Genomic DNA, 10567 nt, shown 5'->3' with positions numbered 1-10567 from the left:
GCTTTGTGTGATTTATGAAGGAACTTGAAGCGATTAGTTTCACAGTGCATGAAAATTCCTCAGGTTCAGAGGGATGTCCAATCTGTTACACCGTGAGCTGTTGACTGGATGAGAACATGAGCAGCTCGGAGCCATAAGGAGATTGTGTTGAGTTATTAAACACTTGTGGTAAAGCTGCTTATTGTTAATTCCCCAATGTCCTGCTGAAGCGATCGGATAAGATCAGATCGGATTAGATCAAAGAGCCTGGGAACCAGCCTTTCAAGCAGATTCATTTAATCAATAAAGAGGGCCTCCAAAGAGAGAGAGAAGCAGTACCAGGATCACAAGAGATTAGAGTAGGGAAAATAAGAAACAACGGATTATTTTCCCCTTATTTTTAAAATGTAATTCTGTAAGCCAAAGCATGATTTTGTGTGTGTATATGTATGCATGTGTGTGCAAATTCTTGTAGCCAAACCAGCCAAAAGGGATATAAATGCCCCTTTAAAACTTTGTTACCAGACAGTTTAAAACCAAGTATTCTGTAATACAGTAATACTTTATAAGTCAAAAGACTGTAAAAGTATTATTAAAGCAATCAGTACCATGAAATACCTACTGTGAAAAAGAAAAAGAATTCTTATTAAGAGTGTTTCAGCAGAAGCAGTCTTTGCTTTAACGATTCTCTAAAAATATGTGATTCTGGGAGCACTAATCTGCACAACTTCCAATCTTCCTTTCATCTAAAATAAAAAATGAGAGCAAACCCCCAAAACAACAACAACAACAAAAAATAAAACAACCCACCAACATCACATTGAGATCTGAATGTATTAAATTACTAACACCAGCAGATGTTACAGAATTGTAACGTTATTACAGAATTGTTGCATTGTTATACTACGTGCAATTACAGTACTACAGCTGCTGTTACTGCTTGTGCAGTGAACAGAGTTGTGCATAAGTACTTAAAGAACCTTGCTAAGTCTGTACTAAAAGCTGGAAGTTGGTAAATTATGAGAAAGTTAACCCACAGAAGAAACAAAAAGGAAAATAAAAAGAACAAAGGATCAGTTGTTGGTTCTTATGAAGCCATTGTATAACCCCTTTCCATTTCTAAAGGAGAAGAATTTGGCCTAAAATAATTTGGAGAAAGGGACACACTTTCTTCAATTATTATTAGTCTAATAAAAAAATTTACATCTGCTTCTTACAGATTATAATTTATATTCAGAATTAAGTAAGAATATGTATCTATAAGTCCCTTCTATAAAGTATAAATTTCCATCCAGATAAGCTGATGACTTCAGGCCCTGCACACCTTTACCAATTGTTAATTACTATGGCACGGTTTAACACTATTTTCCAAATCAGCATGCATGCATAAAATGACTGCAATCTAATTTGACATATTATTAGTGATGATTATTGTCATAGATAAATTAGATTGAACAGAAAATAACCTTCATCCTTAGCATGTTTTAGCTCTCAGAATTAATGTGATTTGGTGAACACATATAAATAAAAGTCTGATGAGTCCCTGCTGACTGCAGGGTCTGCTGGTGCTGAAGTGTATCAATTTCATGCAGATGATGAATTCCTTAAGCATTCAATGATAATCATGCTTGATTTGACAAGACTTTCTCATGCTATTTTAGGGCCTTAATTTTCTGTGAAGTTCTGTCAAGTGTTCATCAAGCACCCACTTATCTCCCTATCTTAACCTGGCAGCCAATCCAAAGGTTGCCTACCAATGCTGCTACCAGTCCCAGCACATTAATATTCTTGCCACGTGACTGTCCAGGGAGAGAAGCCAATCAATGGCTGATTAACATTCAGGTCACATGATGCCCAAGGAGAGTAAATGAGTTACACAGTAAGACATCAAACAAATTTTCATCTTGAAAGAGTGATTGCTTTTTCTGCTGCTGTGATGTTTGTCAAATTCGCTCTAGCCTTGTCCAATTAAGCTCCATGAGCTGAATGACTAATGAAGAGATGGGGGCACTGTGCCAGCGTGACAGCTATGAGAAGTACCACTGAATAAGACCTGCTAAAAAATTTTTAAGAAGTTAAGAAAACCAAAGCCCACGATGTTTGAAAGATCACATCTGGATAACTGGTGCAATTGCATTAATTTTTCAGATGCTGTTTAGAAGTCTACAGCAAAAAATATAAATTGCAACTTGCCGTATAGGACATTTGCTTTCTGTCTAACTTATCATTGGAAAATTAGTTTGTGCTTTCGCATAATAAAATTATTTTTGATATTTTAAACAAATATACGTTGACTTGGATTATTGCCAGCAAATGTGCTAATGAACTGTCACAAGCTGACACAATGGTGACAGAAGATCTGATCTTAAAGCATCAGCCAGCATGGATAAAACAACTCTTCACTTTATGAAAGTGAGTGGAAAAAAGAGGAAAAGGAAGATATTTAACAGATGAAGTGGGGGAGGGAAGAAAGTTTATGCAGTGGACTTTAGAAGGAAGTAGATTTACAAGACAGTAATTTGAATATTGGGTGAGATTCTTAAATAACATAATCTGACACAACTCCATTTACATCATTTGCAGAGCTGATCCAGTATGGAATGGTTATTTTATTTCACTTTAGTTTATGTCACTACTATGTATTTGTTCCTAAATTAAGATTGCTTAAGGAAACACAAATGAATGCTTGAATAAAATTATAATCTTGTTTAGCAGAAAGCTTCTGAAATGGATAACCAAACCACATTCTGGGGCATCCTTGCAAGTCTGCTTAGTCAGAAAGTCAATTGCATTTTAGTGCTGATACTGTACTAAATTCTAGTGACATGTTTAGAGACCCTATGACTAATAAAGCTTTCATCCAGTTTCTGAAAGGAGTTACAGTCACCTAATGGATTACTGAAGATATGAAAGAGCGTCAGATCCTACTTATTAGGTTCTAGCATGAAATTAGTTAAATTCCCAGGGCATTTTGAAGCAATATTTTCAAGTTGGCTTAATAAGAGTGTTAGAGCATGCCAATTAACTGGCAGCCTGAAATAAATAGTAGTTGGAGGCATAAGACAGTGTTTATATCTGCAAATTTAATGACATTTTAAATGGGACTTCTTGGTATGATGGCTCAAGGTGCTGTAAAAAGGCAAGATGTGGAACACACTGTATTCAAAAGACTGTAAGTCAATTCTCAGCATTGCTAGTCAAGGATGGAGACTGCAAATAGAGAAGCAATGAATTTCTGAGAGTCAGTGAGAAGGAAGACAAGAAAGTAGGGGGCTAACAGTTCAATGAAAGAAGAAGGGGGCAACAAGTGGGTATTATTGAAGCAACCTGTGGTGAGTGATTTGGCCAAGTGCCTGCCTTTAAGGCATCCACACAAAGGCACATGATGGAAAAGATTGTGTAAAGGGGGCAGGTTAAAAAAGGGAAGAATACATTTAAATAGTGATATGATGTGCTGCTTGTATAAAGCATTGTTTTTGGTAAAGCAGCGCTGTAAACTCCAGAGCTCAGCATTGCCTTTACTTGAAATATTAGCTGTTAGATTACTGTTTTACTTGTTCCTGCTGCAGCCATGCCACAGAGAATTTACAGGCTTTAAACCATTAGCTGCTCAAATGTCAACAAAATAAAAAATGGTGAATATTATTATAAGCGACACCACTTGCTGAAACCTTTAAATCAACAGTGAAGAAGGTGTCTAACTTTCTGTCAGTCACATTAGGTGGTTATGAATAAAAGAGTATTCTACTTTCTGCATAACTTTGCATAATTAATAGTTTTTCATGCAAGCTATTGTTTGCCTTAATTGTTGTTTCAACAGCTGTTTTCATTAAATTGTAAAGCTCTTTGTGTCTAATCCTTTGAGCTGCACTATTGATAACAAGAACGCTCTGGAGCTAGCTTTAGAGGCAGAGAGTCCCTGCCAAGCTGGAAAGCAGTCATGAAGTTACTTGAGAAATAAGGCCCTACAGTGGGACTGGTTGTGTAGCTAATCCATTAGTCTTTTCAAAAGGACCTTGCTCTGCACCCTTATGGCTAAATTGACCCAACAACCTATCAGTGCCTTTATTTGCTGAGTGGCTGTCCATGAAAGGTCTCCGTGCTGGATCCAAGCTGTAATCAAAGCTTCCATCAGTACCAGGGCCCTGATGACACAAATGGCCCAACTTTCGACGAGGCTGGCTGGCTTCCAGCCACACCATTTTGAAGATACAAAGAAGCTGTGTTGTGCTGTGGAATTCATTTTCTTGTTTACTTCCTACAGAAACAAGAGCATAATCAGCACTCAGTGCATCGGATCAGACCGCTGAGTTGTTGACAGAAGCTTGGAGAGGCTTGCCAGCTTTCCACATGAAACACTGGCTTTCTTCTAATACACCCCCCACCGTCTGTGGCCCTGCCAATTGTAGCACATCAGAGCGGCCATTGAGATAATGACCGTGAAGTCTCATGATACACTTTGATGAAGTGTAACATTTTTTAAAGGATTTTTGTCTGTGCCAAAATGATAGAGACAGCTGACTAAAAATCACCCCATCAAAATCAAGGCTGATGAACAGCAGGCAAAGACATGTGCTTCCACAGAGGAAAGGGAGGAGAATTTACAGCCAAAGACTCTCAATGACTATGTGCACCGCAGATTCCTTTATTTTGCTTTTAAATGATCCTTTGTTTCAAATGAATGTATGTAACTTTGCCAAGAGAGCAATTTCCCAATATTTTTTTTTTATTTTGCATCAAAAAATGATTCAGCATTTAGATTTTATAATGCTAAATAGTTACCTTAGCTATACAAGCTAATTTTATTTCTTAAGATTAATTTTTGCAGCCTTGCAAGGTAATGTTTTGGAATAGCTGGGACTTAAATACCTCCTCAGCCACTTTTAAATTATATAGTGGCAACTGGTTGAATCAACTTAGCTTATGGTAAAACAATTGGAGATGTGTTTTCTACAGAAACCACAGGGAAAAGAAAAAGACAGTCACTTAAACTTTTACCCTGCTTGCATCAAGGGTGCAATATTTTTCCTAACAGGAAATTCATGACTAGCAATGGATTCATTGATACACAGCAGTGCTAAGGAGCCTGTGTTTGGAGGTTAGAGAAAGCCTGCAGAATTTCTTGAACCAGCCATTTACTGTGAATATAGACCACCCCACCATGCTGATAGAAGTGTGGTTAGGAGATCTTTGAGCTGAATCAGTCTGAGTTGGAATTTTCCCAGTGTATCACAGTTACATAAACACCTGTGCAAAATATCTTTAAGCTGAATTAATAGCATAGGGGTGCAGGGGAGAAGGAAGGAGAGAAATGGAGCGGGAAAGGGAAAGCTGTTTTCAGCAGCTTTCAACATTTCCTGCTTGCAGCAAGTTGGTCTGGGGAACTGATTTGAGACTGCCTTTACTGTAAACAGTACAAGCGCTCTTGTATTTCTCTGTACCGCAAGACCTTAACAATTCTCTTTAAAGTCTCTTTCTCTTTTTTGCTGTATTCTTATTAAAATATTTTTTGCCAAGCTCGAATTTAAAGAATGTACTGGAGATCTACCATTGCAAATAAGAGTGCAGTAGTTCCAAAAAAGAGCGGAAATACTGGCAAGAGAACAAACTACATTTTGAACCCAGGTACACATCATGTTGCAAACAGCAGTATTATAAGTAAAATGAGTGTGCAGAACACTTTTTTTGTTTCAGTTTTTTTTTGTTTCATTTTACATTCCATGTGTGACTTTGAAGAAAGGGTAAAATTGGAAATAAAAAAAAAGGGGTGAACTGTTTTGCAGTGGGGAAGTATGGATGTTTCAGTAGTTTTCTTTACTTTCCTGGAAATGCTTCATCAGAGTACTGAGAATCCTCAGTACAAGATACTTCTATTATGACACAGTCCCTGTAGTAGCGTAAAAGACATACTGGTACTTTGTTTTGTCTGGAGACTGCCTCTTTGCTCTACTGTCTTAATATAAAATATTTCAACCTGACAGTATGGGGATGCCTTTCATATCTGAAAAGAAAACCCCAACAAACCCCCAAAAATCCCCCAAACCAACACATCAAAAATGACCGGGTTTCATGTGGTCTGTGCACAGCAAAACCACATATTTTTACCCTTCTTCAGAAGAAATACTGAACAGCTCAGATTTGCTAAGTAGTGGAACAGACTTGTACGTTTGAGTGTGTCTTTCAATGACTTTTGGTAAACCAGGCTTTCATACCTCCATCTCCATTTATAAACAGGGACTTGCATAAGGGATGTGCTATGCCCTTCCCTGCACACACAGAATCATAGAACCACAGAATAGTTTGGGTTGGAAGGGACCTTTAAAGGTCGTCTAGACTGGATGAGGTCCCTCAAAACCCCGTCCAACTTGACCTTGAATGTTTCCAGGGATGGTGCATCTACCACCTTCTGGGCAACCTTTACAGTGTTTTACCTTCCTCAACATAAAAAATTACTTGCTGATATCTAGTCTTAATCTCCCCTCTTTTAGTTTAAAATCATCACCCCTTGTCCTATGGCAGCAGGCCCTGCTAAAATGTCTGTCCCCATCTTTCTTATAAGCCCCCTTCAGGTACTGAAAGGTAGCTATAAGATATCCCTGGAGTCTTCTCTTTTTCAGGCTGAACAACCCCAGCTCTCTCAGTGCTTTCTTCACAGAAGAGTGCTCCATCTCTCTGATCATTTTTGCGTCCTTCTCTGCACCCTCTCCAACAGGTCCATGTCTTTCCTGTACTGAGGACTCCAGGAGGGTCTCATCAGAGAGGAGTAAAGGGGCAGACTCATCTCCTCAACCTCCTGGCCGTGCTCCTTTTGATGCAGCCCAGGATGTGGTCAGCTTCCTGGACTGCAAGAGCACACTGCTGGCTCATGTCCAACTTTTCATCCACCAGTATCTTTTCCTCAGGGCTGCTCTCAGTCCCTTCATCCCCCAACCTTTATTGATACTGGGGGTTGCCCTGACCCAGATGCAGGACCTTGTTCTTGGCCTCAAAAGGTTCACTTGAGCCCACTTGTCCAGCTTGTCCAAGTGTCTCTGGATAGCTTCCTGTCCCTCAGGCATGTCAGCCACACCTCTCAGCTTGGTGTTGTCAGCAAACTTGGTGATGATGAATTCAATCCTATTGTCTATGTCGTTGAAGATATAAAACAGTACTGGTTGTGATATGACCCCGTAGTGATACCACTTGTAACTGATCTCCATGGGGACACGGAGCTGTGATCACTACCAATTCCTCATTCAACCGAACAGTGCATCCATCAAATCAGTATCTCTCCATTTTAGAGAGAAGGACATTGTAAGGGACTGTGCCAAAGGCATTACATCAGTGAATGCACACTGGGAAGCTGGTGCCTGAAACCCTTTCCAGTCATTGGGTATTTTAGGGTGAATAACTGGTTAAGAAATCTGTCCTAAGTCATGTTTGCTGCTAACCTGGTGAATGCCCTTTTCATCTAATGCAGACATTCTAGCACAAACAGCAGCTGTAAAAGAGCAGAGTAGAAAGGTACCTGCACCCTCTTGCATTCCCAGAGGCTGAAGTTATGTGCAAGAGTTCAACAGCACATATCACAAAATCACAGAATAGTAGAATGGTTTGGGTTGGAAGGGTATTTAAAGATTATCTAGTTTCACCTCCCTGTCACCGACACATATCCCAGGTACCTTGCTGTCTTGCCAAGTACGTATCCCAAGTATCTTGCCATCTGTTAATGGCAACAAATCTACTTGCATTAGTATCACACTTGAAACCCTGTCTGTTGAAGTGATGGCCAAATTTTAAATAATGTGTTTTAGTGATGTTAAAGCAGAAGGAACTTCCCTCTTATAGAAAAAGCTAGAGCAGGCAAAGAACTGAATCTGTCATTAGAGAAAGTGCTGGCATTGCACTGTGTGTGTGTGAACATGAGTGAACCGGGAACTATTCTTACAGGTTGAGAGTGTTATTTCCTATCTCCTTCCTTTTTTTGAAAGAATGTACTGAGAGTATTAATTTTGGAAAGCAGTTCAAACAATGAGGTTATTCAAGCCGGCCTTATTTTTGCTGCCTGGTGGGTGCCAGCGCACATGGAATACGTAAACTTCCAGCAGCCTGGATGGGAATCAGAATAATTACAACACTTACAAAGTTTGTACTGTAGAGGCAAAGGTTGTCGTCCTTCCACCTCCATTTTCATTCACATATCACAAAACTGGGTAGGAAAGGGAGGGCTGAGTTAGGCAGTTTTGCATCTCTGAGAGGGCATCTGTCACTGATAAGCAATTTTGATGAAACTTTGCCACAGGGAATATTCAACAGTAATATATTCCTAGCTGTACCAGTGAATTTATTCATTATGGATGCCAGCATGAGAAAGCTGAATGAAGTCAAGGGAAATGAAAAAAAGGTTGTGGGGAGAAGATAATGAAAGGAAGAGGCGGGGGGGTGTGGGGGAGACAGTTAGCAATGTAGGCACATATGTTTCAAAGCTTCTCAGATTTCCTGAAACCGAGCCTAACTGAAATGAGTAATAGTTAGAATTCAAACGCAATATCATGGCAATCCAGGCATTTTGGAAATCACTTCCCCACAGAGTCTTTAAGGACTACTTGGTGTTGTAGATTATGGTTGGAGGAGCTAACATCTGTTGTATTCACCCAAAGCCATGTATGTGATTTCATTTTTCCCCGTCTTTAAGAAATGAAGATTTTCCTTTTTGTTTTGTTTTGTTTTGATTTGTTGAATCAGGATATGTCGAGTAAAAAAAATAAATAAATGCATTTGTTTATTTCTGGTTTTCTTTATAAAAATAAACTCGCACATTAGAAGAAATAGAAATTCTTGAGAGGAAAATAATGAACCAAGAAATGAGAAGTGCTTGTAATCCTGCAAAAAAGACTTGCATCTCAGCGTATAGTATAAAGTTATTTGGGAAGCCTGTTGTGTTATGCACCTATGAGTATACACCCAAATCACCAAGATTTTAACGTGAAATGGAACAGAAATATTCAAGTGAAAAGTGCTAGTTTTTTTACATGTGCATGTTCATGTATTTATGAACATTTATGTGTTCATATATAATTAATTGATCAATTTTTATATATGGATGAGTAATTTGGAAACAGTTCAAAGTCAACATCAATTCAAGCACCAAATTCATATTCATTGCATAAAAATAAAAAATATGTTAAAAAATCACAGAAAACTATGCTACAATGTTCAAATGGGCAACAAAATATATTTTCAATGTTTGCCATCCCACTTTGCATGAAACTATTAGCCAAATAAAACACTGGGCTATTAAAAAACAGTATTGCAGAAAACAGTATGATTTTCATGCCAATTGTATTTAGCTTGCTGTGGGCTCAAAACCTATGACATAAAATACAGCCAATACAGTAATGAAAAAAGCTTTGATTTTGTCTTCATTAGAGGTAGAACCTGGTAGATAAAAGATATAGTAATCTGACCTTGCTTTGGACTCTCACCTGTTAGTGTGCTGAAGATTTTAAAACTAAGCAAGAAATGGCATTATGTCATTAATATAAAAATACTTGAGGGCTACAAGATCAATTTGTTTTAATCACAGATTAAAAAATGTGACTGCTCCACACTTACCCTGTTTATATAGGCTGTACATGCACATGCATTTAAACAATGCTGCCAATTTGTACAACCCTTTACTCAAATTCTGTCACTCCAGGTATACAATCAGACACTTTTTATGAACATGCAAGTTATGGAGCTGTAGAAAGACACTTCCTGGTTAGACAGAAATGAATGTGTGTGTGTGTGTGTGTATATATATATATATATATATATGACAGCAGTAGCTGTTGGCTTTACAAGTAATATAATTCATCTCATTCCAGTACTCTTGATCCTTATTGAAGGAGTTTGATTCTTTAGAAGTCCTTTGCCTTTAGTCCTTTGCTTTTTTTCAGACATTATATTAATATTTCAAGATAGCTGAGGAGGAAATATTTAGTCATCTTTTGAATGAACTGTATTTGCATACCAAAAATATATGTCAAAGTATGACACCAAAGCCCCAACTTGGCCAGTCCTTTATGCATCATCTAAAAGTTTTGCTGGGAAGCAGGTTCATACACCCTTCTCCAGACTATTAGGACCTACAACTTGTCTAAACAACCACCATGGTACTTGCTAGAGACTGTCAGTGCAGTGGGTGTCGAGTAGATGGGGTTAGTGACAGTGGGAATGAATTTACACAATCAGCTGTTAAGCTTAATGGTGCAATTTTTAATTTGTTCATTTATTCTTGCATCATTATTGGTTATTTCCATATTTTTATGCAGTTAAATTGGAATTATTAATTAAAGGCAAATGCACTTTGCCTAAGAGCAAAACAAAACCTCCCTGATTAGGTGAAGCTTCACTGATGGGAAATGGAGCTGTCAGCAGCAGCAAACACCAAGACAGCACTTACTACAAATCATCCAATTGCATACATAGGAACAGCAGCTCTCACTGGAATGCAACAAACAGGTTGCTGTGATCCAATGAGAGATTACACTTCACATACACCATAAATCCCCTCAAGATACAGTGAGAAAGATTATTTGCTGTTGTACTCATTGCAATAAAAGAT

This window comes from Lathamus discolor, chromosome Z, assembly GCF_037157495.1.
Source record: "Lathamus discolor isolate bLatDis1 chromosome Z, bLatDis1.hap1, whole genome shotgun sequence".
NCBI classification, from domain to species: domain Eukaryota; kingdom Metazoa; phylum Chordata; class Aves; order Psittaciformes; family Psittacidae; genus Lathamus; species Lathamus discolor.
This window is presented reverse-complemented; position numbering follows the sequence as displayed.